An 8,874-nucleotide genomic window follows, 5' to 3' on the forward strand; every position below is an offset into this window, starting at 1 on the left:
AATGCGGAGGGCATGCGGAAAGTCCAGATAGACCAGTAAGTCCAGATAGACCAGTAAACACACAAATCATAAGAAAGCACAACAGCCTTGTTGCTAATATGCAGAAGGTTTTAGTGGTCCGGATAGAAGATGAAATCAGCCACCACCTTCCATTAAGCCAGGAGTTCTGAACCTCTTGTGTTCTACAGACCCCTTTGCCAGTCCGGTGAAAACCATGGACCCCTTACTAAGTCCACACTACACTGTGTATTAGTTAATAAATATATCACACCCACACCCACACGTCCCCACAAGAATGTTTTTTTAACCACCACCATGGAAAACTGGGATTAGCAATTTATACCAAACCCCATTATCTATTACAATCTCTCCCTAGAGCTAACTAACAGCATCGAAGAAACTAGCTGTGCCTTAGAAGTCCTGAGACAGCAAACAGGCTCTGCAAAATTACAGTGCTCTAAACATGCTAACAGCAGCACGGGGGGAACATCCCTATTTTTCAAGGAAAAATGCTGCTTCTATCTAAATCACTCCAGAATAGCCCTAGACAGATTAGAAACATACAAGGTGGAAGCCCACCAACTTTGGGAGGATGCAGTCTCTGAAGGTACCTGGTCCACTCACTCTCAGGTTGTAGTATGTCATAGCTGGCCCCCTTTTTGGGCCCACCTACCACTATTTTCTTTGTCCTTTTAGTGGGGCCATGTATCTTCAAAATTCTAAGTTTATTTCTTCCAAAATCAATACCTTCCAGAACAAGAGATTAGTCACCCAGGGATTTTACCAGTTCCAACCACAGTGTCAGACCCGTCTTCCCTCTGACTCAGTAGAATAACCGGAGGGGTTTATGCCCTGTCAGTCAGGGACTACTGCCCTAAGCAGGAAGTAACTACAGAAGAATGATCATAGTCCTTTAGCACCCCCTTAAGAATGGGGAGTGAACTCTCTGAGGGGGGAGCTGAGGCAGGTTAGCCAGGGAAACGAGGAGAAGACAGCCACGACATGGCTGACAGACAACATGGCTGACAGACAATATGGCCGACAGACAGCATGGCTACGAGACCTTGCTGAGACCTTGAGTTTAACCTTGAGGTCCCAGTTTATCTTTTCAGAATCTCCCCTTGGCCCCAGGTATTCCACACTTGCTTCACTATTCACCCCCACCATTGGCAGAGTAACCAGTAACAGCTGGGGCCCCTCCCCTTAACATTAGCAAGGGGGAGGAATAATTAACAGTTTAAAAGGTAACCACACATGGCAGAGTTTGCTCTCCCTGCCTAGAAGAGCCTGCAACAAATCTCCGTGTGTATTTCTATCCTTCTCTCCCATTTGTCAGCAAGCTCTGTTCTTTCCCCTATTTCCCAATACATTCTTTGTACTGACCTAACTAAAAATAATAATAATAATAATGATGATTATCTGGATTTCAATTCAAGCTCACTGACCCCTTGTTAGTAACCCCTGCCTTAAGCCAAAGCCTAATCCAGAGCAAGGCCCCAACTGCCTTCAATTCTGTGAAGGCTCAGAGGGGTGTAGTAGCTGCAGAAAAAAGTTTGAAGCTAGCAGAGGTTTGTTCATGAGGTTTAAGGAAAGTAGCCATCTCCATAACATTAAAAAAGTGCAAGGTGAAACAGCAAGTACTTATGCAGAAAACGCAGCAAGTTTTCCAGAAGGTCTAGCTAAGATAATCGGTGAAGGTGGCTACTCGAAACAACAGACTTTCAATGTCGATGAAACAGCCTTCTATTGGAAGAAGATTCCATATAGGACCTTCATAGCTAGAGAGGAGAAGTCAATTCCTGGCTTTCAGAGCCCCAAGGGACAGGCTGACTCTCTTGTTAGGGGCTAATGCAGCTAGTGGCTTTAAGTTGAAGCTGGTGCTTATTTACTGTTCCCGAAAAGTCCTAGAGCCCTGAAGAATTAAGTTAAACCTACTCTGCCTGTGCGCTATAAACAGAACAGCAAAGGTTGGGCCACAGCACATCTGTTTACAACATGGTTTACTGAATATTTTAAGCCCACTCTTGAGGCCTACTGTTCAGGAAAAAAACGATTCCTTTCAAAATATCACTGCCCATTGACAATGTGCCTGGTCACCCAAGAGCTTTGATGGAGATATACAATAAGAGGAATGTTGTATCTTAATTTTTTCAGACATCATGCTATTGCACACTTAATAGACAATAGACTAATATAAACACAGCTTCTATAAGCGCTGAGAAACAGAACAATTCATGTTACTCATTTTATTGTAGCAGTCTGGAATCAAACCTGCAATATCTCCATGGTATGCATATATAGGGAAATGCATATATAGGGAAGTGGACCTCGCCCAGTGGTTGGGGCGTCCGTCTACCACATGGGAGGTCTGTGGTTCAAACCCCAGGCTTCCCTGACCCGTGTGGAACTGGCCCACGTGAAGTGCTGATGCACGCAAGGAGTGCCGCGCCACGCAGGGGTGTCCGCCGGGTAGGGGAGCCCCACGTGCAAGGAGTGCGTCCCATACGGAGAGCCGCCCAGCGTGAAAGAAAGTGCAGCCCGCCCAGGAATGGCACCGCACACACGGAGAGCTGACAGAACAAGACGACGCAACAAAAAGAAACACAGATTCCCGGTGCCGCTGATAAGGATAGAAGTGGTCACAGAAGAACACACAGCGAATGGACACAGAGAGCAGACAACTGGGGGTGGGGGGAAGAGAAATTTAAAAAAAAAAATCTAATAAATAAATAAATAAATGAAAAGAAATGCATATATATATGTATGTATATAAACACACACAGAGTTATTAGTTTATTTCTGAACCACTAAAAGTGAGCCTCCCAAAACCTAGAATAAAATCCCCCATCTCACCTAGAATAAAATCTAAAGTCCTTACTATGGCCACAAGGTTCTACAAGAACTGGTGACAGACTGCCGCTCTAATCATAAATTTGCTCTTGCCTTTGCTAAATCCACTCCAGCCACACTGGCATCCTTGCTGTTCCTCCCACCACAGGGCCTTTGCACTTGCTGTTCAGCCCCCCTGGAATATTCTTGCCCTAAATGACTACAGGAATCACACCTACATTTTCAGGTTATAAATACCAGTTCCTCAAGGAGGCCTTTCCTGACCACTTCAGCTAAAATAAAAGTCCACTCTTTTCTTTATATCATTTGTCACTTCCTGACCTTAGGTTTTAGATCTACTGTCTATTTGTTGTCACTGAAAATGTGTGCTCAACTAGAGCAAGGCATTGCGTCTCTAGGATACACTGTATTCCCAGGGCTAGGACTAGAGTTGGGTCCCTTTAAATATTGGTTGAATTGAAATAGGAGTGAAGGAATGGATACATGAATTAATGATTTTAGTGTATTGATGGCTTTATAGCCCACATTAAATTGTGAAAACTTCTAGGTTATCTATGTGTTTCATCTTTTTATTACTCTAGGGCCTGCTATAGAACCTAGCATATGAATATGTATTGGAGGAGTGAGATGATGAATAAATAAATGTGTGAAAAAAACAATAGCAGGTGGGCCAGACCTACAGGATTAGAATATTGATTCTTATTCCAGTGTTCTTTCTGGTATTCTCTACAACTGAATTACTTACCTTTTAACTCTTCACCTTCACTATTTCTAAGTTAGAACAAAATTTATATAAACCTTGATTTGCTATTGAAAATCATTGCTGGTTTAAACTTTTCTTTCCTGCAAGTCTATCCAATGTCTCTCTATGTAAGCTAAAAATAAATTCTTAGTTTGAAAACAGTTTGAAAAATAGCAATAGTAGCTTGAAACGCTTATTAAAAGCTTAAAAGTGGCTTTATTTAAGTGCCTTTTAAATACACAATAAAAATAACCTCTGCAGGCATTTGGTTTTTGGTAATGATTAATGAAGACTCCAAAACAAATACCTGTGAGCTCAGATTACCTTAACATTTTAGTTTGTTTCCAGTGTGTATTTGAAATGTGATACAAGAGGGGGAGAGTAGTCCCAGAAGCCTGGAAATCAATTTTGGATTCTTGATCAGATGCTGTGTTCCCTTTTTGGGAAAATTGCCCGATGCCTTTTTATTTGTCACTACAAGAGATACACTCTTATTCCACTTCATCTGTGTTCAGCTCCCATTTTTTTCCCTGCATGTGAGACTTTGGGCCAGTTTTTCTCTGAGCCTCCATTTCCCCATATATAGAATGATGAGAGTTATCACCTACTCTAAATATTTATAATGAGGATAAAATGAGATGCTGTATACAAACTGTAAATGCTGTATTCCTGTTAATTCTGTAACCTCTCTTTCCCAAGCACACAGTAGAATGGGGAGGGTAATAAACGTTTCTAGATACAGTATGTACAAGAAATGGGCATGGGTTTCTAAGAGTCATACTCTTAAGAATTCTCAGTTCAGTGTAAAACTGATAAGGAAATAAAATGGAAGACAAGAATAGCAAACTCAAACTCCCTCTGCGACACCCAGCCCACCTGCCATCCTCCAACCCCACATACTGTCTATCTAGTTAATAAGGGTGTTAGTTGCTGAAACTGGACCTCTAAGGGGCATTTGTCTTGTGAGTCTTCTACAGATTATGAGGGAACCAGTCCTGCCAATTTTATTCCAGAAATGTTTCTGTGATCCACCCCCTCTCCCAAAAGCCACACTACGTCTTCCATATTTCAGCATTAGCTTTCACCATGACCTCTAAGCTGGCCTTCATTCTAAACTTAGCTCCTCCAACCCATTTGCTTTGCAACTGTCGATGTTTATCAAAACCCGACTGGGCTGCACCCTGCAGCCATAGATTCTCACTGACTGCAGGATAAATATTATTAATGATAATAAGCCCTTTACCATAGCATCTCAGATCATTCAAAATCTGGTCCAAACCTTCCTCTCCGGCAATATCTCCCACCGGACCGCTGCAATTAACATATCTGTACTCCAGTTGCAGCCCATTCCTCTGAACCTGCCGTGTGCTCTTGTGTAGCCTTCACCTCCATCTTTGCTTATGTTACACTCTGACCAGTGTATCCTTCTGATATTCCATCACATCACTCTGCTTCATTTGCTTCAGCGCCATGTGATATTTTCCTGCTTATATTTTATGCATATATTATCCCTTTCTGCCTTAATATAAACCCCATAAGAACAGTGATGTTGTTTTGTTCAGTTATACATTTTGGTATCTATAAAATTACCTGGAAAATATTATGTGTTTCAAATTTTGAACTTAATGAATGAATGCTCCCTCTTACTAATTACCTTTACTTTCTCCTATCAGGTAACTAATATCAATCTTTTAATTCTCACTGTAAAAAACTTCAGAAAGATGTGGCAGAAATTATTGGGGCTCACCAGTATCCATGCCCTCTTCCTCCAGGACACATCTAAATCACACATTCCAGGCTCCCTTGCAGGAAAGCATAGTCACGTGACCCTATTGTGGCCAGGATGATGTGAACAGAAATGATGCTGACTACTTCTAGGGCTGGCTTGATCCATATAGATTTTCCATGCATAACCTTTGCTCTTCTCTGACTGTTCAACCTGTGGGTGCATGGAGAGAACTCTCAGGGTCTGAATAAGTTTGGAGACACACGATAGAAGCAGCCAGGGCTTCCAGTTGACTGGCAGCACAGCCCTAGCCCCCCCACCCAGATCCCACATTGGCCTGGGATTTGAATCATCCATGGTCATTGCACTATGTTATTGAAATTTGGGGGCTAAATACATTTATTATGGGGGTTAGCCTACCCTGATTAACACAAAGAGTTTTGTGAGAGTATGTGACCCCCACTGAGCTATTAGCTTCCCAAGCATAAAGGTTATGATTAATTCACATTTGCATCCTCAGTTTAATCACTGATACATAGGGTTTGCTGAAAATGAATGAATGCAATGATTTACTTTCCCAAGTTCTCTCAAAAATCTTATTTACTCACAACTGATGCCAAAATTCTCTTGTCTTTTAATTGTTTTTCCTTAACCAAATTGACATTGAAAAGGAGATTACTAGTATCCATGTGATATAATGGGAAAATAAATGGCAGGATGTAAAAACAGAGACACACATTCTCAAAAACTGGCTCTATCTCCAAGTGCTGACTAGCAATTCATCTGGAAAAAGACCTTGACCAAAAAGGGGAAATATTAAATGCTAATGAGTTTTTATGGCTAAGAGATTTCAAAGTGAGTCGGGAGGTCATTCCAGAGATTACACTTGTGCACGTCTCAGCAGGATCTCACTGACTGCCACAGTAAACAGTGCCTCAAACAGCGGGGCTCCTGAGGGCTCTGGGGACATCCAGACACTATAGGCAGGGCAGGCAAGCTCAGGAATTCAGCACCCTGTCAGTGGGCCTTACTTTGGAATATATGCTCCCCAATGTAACAGACGTAGGCTCATCTGTAATTTCCCTACATTTGACTCTTCTGCCCTTTTTATATGAAACTATAATTAGCACTTTACTTGTTAATTGTATGTCCCAGAGAATTAAATATTCGATTTATTCATATGCTGGTTAAGCCCTGAATCTCAGCAGAGTTGCAACATCTACTCTCCAGTTCATTGGACTCACCCAGGACAACCAACAAAAGGATGATGATGGACAATGCCCATCCCCCATACCAGAGCATATCTACAACTGCAAGCAAGACAGTTCCATCCATCTGTCCCATGGGATTTAAGCCCCCTCTCAATCAGAAGCAGAGTGGGCATCACCATCCCCAAATCCTCAAGACTGAGGAATGAATGATGGACTAAAGTAGACATTATTATTCTATTATAGACTTCTTATTATCCAGGCAATGGAAGAACTTGTATCATTGATATAAAGGCAGTGACCACCAGAGGTTCTGAGGGGAGGGTGAGGGAAGAATATGTGTAATATGGGGGCATTTTTGAGACTTTGGAACTGTCCTGCATGATACTACAATGACAGATACAGGCCTTATATATTTTGTCAAAACCTATAAGATTGTATGGTACAGAAAGTAAAGCATAATGTAGACTTTAGACCATGATTAACAGAAATGCTTCAATATGTGTTCATCAATTGTAACAAATGTATCACACCAATGAAGGAAGTTGTTAATGTAGGAAACTATGGAAGGGGGAGGGAATGAGGCATATGGGGATCCCCTGTGTATATATATATATACAGGGGATTCCCATATATATATTTTTTTCTTTTTTAAGATGTATTTTATTTATTTATTCCCTTCCCATTGTGGTCATTGTCTGCTCTGTGTCCATTTGCTGTGTCTGCTCGTCTTCTCTTAAGGAGGTACTGGAAACTGAACCTGGGACCTCCCATGTAGAAGAGAGGTGCTCAATTACCTGAGCCACCTGAGCTCCCTGGTTTGTTATGTCTTTGTTTTTCCTCTTTGTTTCTCTTTAGTTGTGTCATCTTGCTGCATCAGCTCACTGTGTCTGCACCATACCAGCTCTCCTATTGCAACAGGCACTGGGAACCAAACCCAGGACCTCTCATGTGGTAGGTGGAAACCCAATCTCTTGAGCCACATCTACTTGCCAATTCGCTATATTTTTGAGATAACAGTTATGTAATCTAAAGCTTCTTTAAAAATAAAATAATAATAATAAAAACTGGCTCTATCACTTACTAACTTTGTAATCTTGAATGAGTTACTTTACCTCTGCAAGTTTCAAATTCTTCATGTGTAGAGGGAGATAAAATAACTAGTATGAAGATGAGAGATAACTTATATAAATCATACAACAGTCTCTGCCAAATAGACTCTGCCAAGAAATATTTGTAATGACTATTTTCATCATTCCAGTGCCAAAATCTGTACTTTCCATGGAAATTGTGGAACAAAGCAGAGCAGGCTTTCAGGTAGAACCCTTGAGAAAACAGTTAATACCTAAACAATTTCTTACTTGGGAGTGAAGCTGAACTAACTCTGAGATTCCATTCATGGTCTAAGTCTTGTGTGGACTCTGGTGGCCTATGCCTGGGTCAAAGGTAGCCGATGGTAGCTCAGAAGCAGTGCAGAGATCCAAGGGCTTTGTCCAGGGCTTAGGCTATTTGTTAGCAGCAATGATTGAGCCAGCCACTGCAAATATGACAGACAGTGAACCAGCAGCTTAAGAACTGAGCAATAACAGCAAATTCCCCAATTGTTCTTCAAAATTCTGTGGCATTGCCTTTATTATTTGCAAGTGGATATTCTGCAGGAAGCTAACAGAAAACTCAGCCCTTGGTGATGAGATTTCAAGCTGGAATAGTCTCCAGAGAGATTTATTTAGAACAAGTCTTTGAATCATTTAAAAGCAAACCAGGCAAATCCTCATTTATTTCCCCCCCAGGAAATCACCCCACTTCTTAGGAGAAGATTGGACAATATACAACAACCAATATTGATTTACTGCAGATGTTATCAAATCCTCTGTCTTTTCTCATAATGATATTAGAAGATAAAGATACACTCTACTAGAAGTCTTCAAAGGAAACAGAAAAAATATAATCAATAATTTCAACCTGGGATAGAAAATTACAGCTGATATGAAATTGACTTCAATATACTATTAGAATCTATATCTTAGTCCTCAGCGAAGTCTGGGGATTTGTACTTACCCTGGAACATGAGGCTTTAATTTTAAGACAAACGCAGAGAACTGGACCAAACAATAACTATAATAACAATAATAACTCCATCATCACCTGCATGTTGTAGATAAATTCTTAGGTTGAAAGGCACTTTTACAGATATACATAGTTTACTTCCCCAGGAGGAATACTGCTAGGCAACATGGGAATGATGAGAAGAAAAGAAACATCATGACTTTCATAGAACTGAAGGTGAGGAATCTAAAGGGATAGGAGAGGGTAATGTCCGCTTTGTTTTCTACTTAGGAGGAGCTTCA

Source organism: Dasypus novemcinctus, chromosome 10, assembly GCF_030445035.2.
Source record: "Dasypus novemcinctus isolate mDasNov1 chromosome 10, mDasNov1.1.hap2, whole genome shotgun sequence".
In the NCBI taxonomy this organism is placed as follows: domain Eukaryota; kingdom Metazoa; phylum Chordata; class Mammalia; order Cingulata; family Dasypodidae; genus Dasypus; species Dasypus novemcinctus.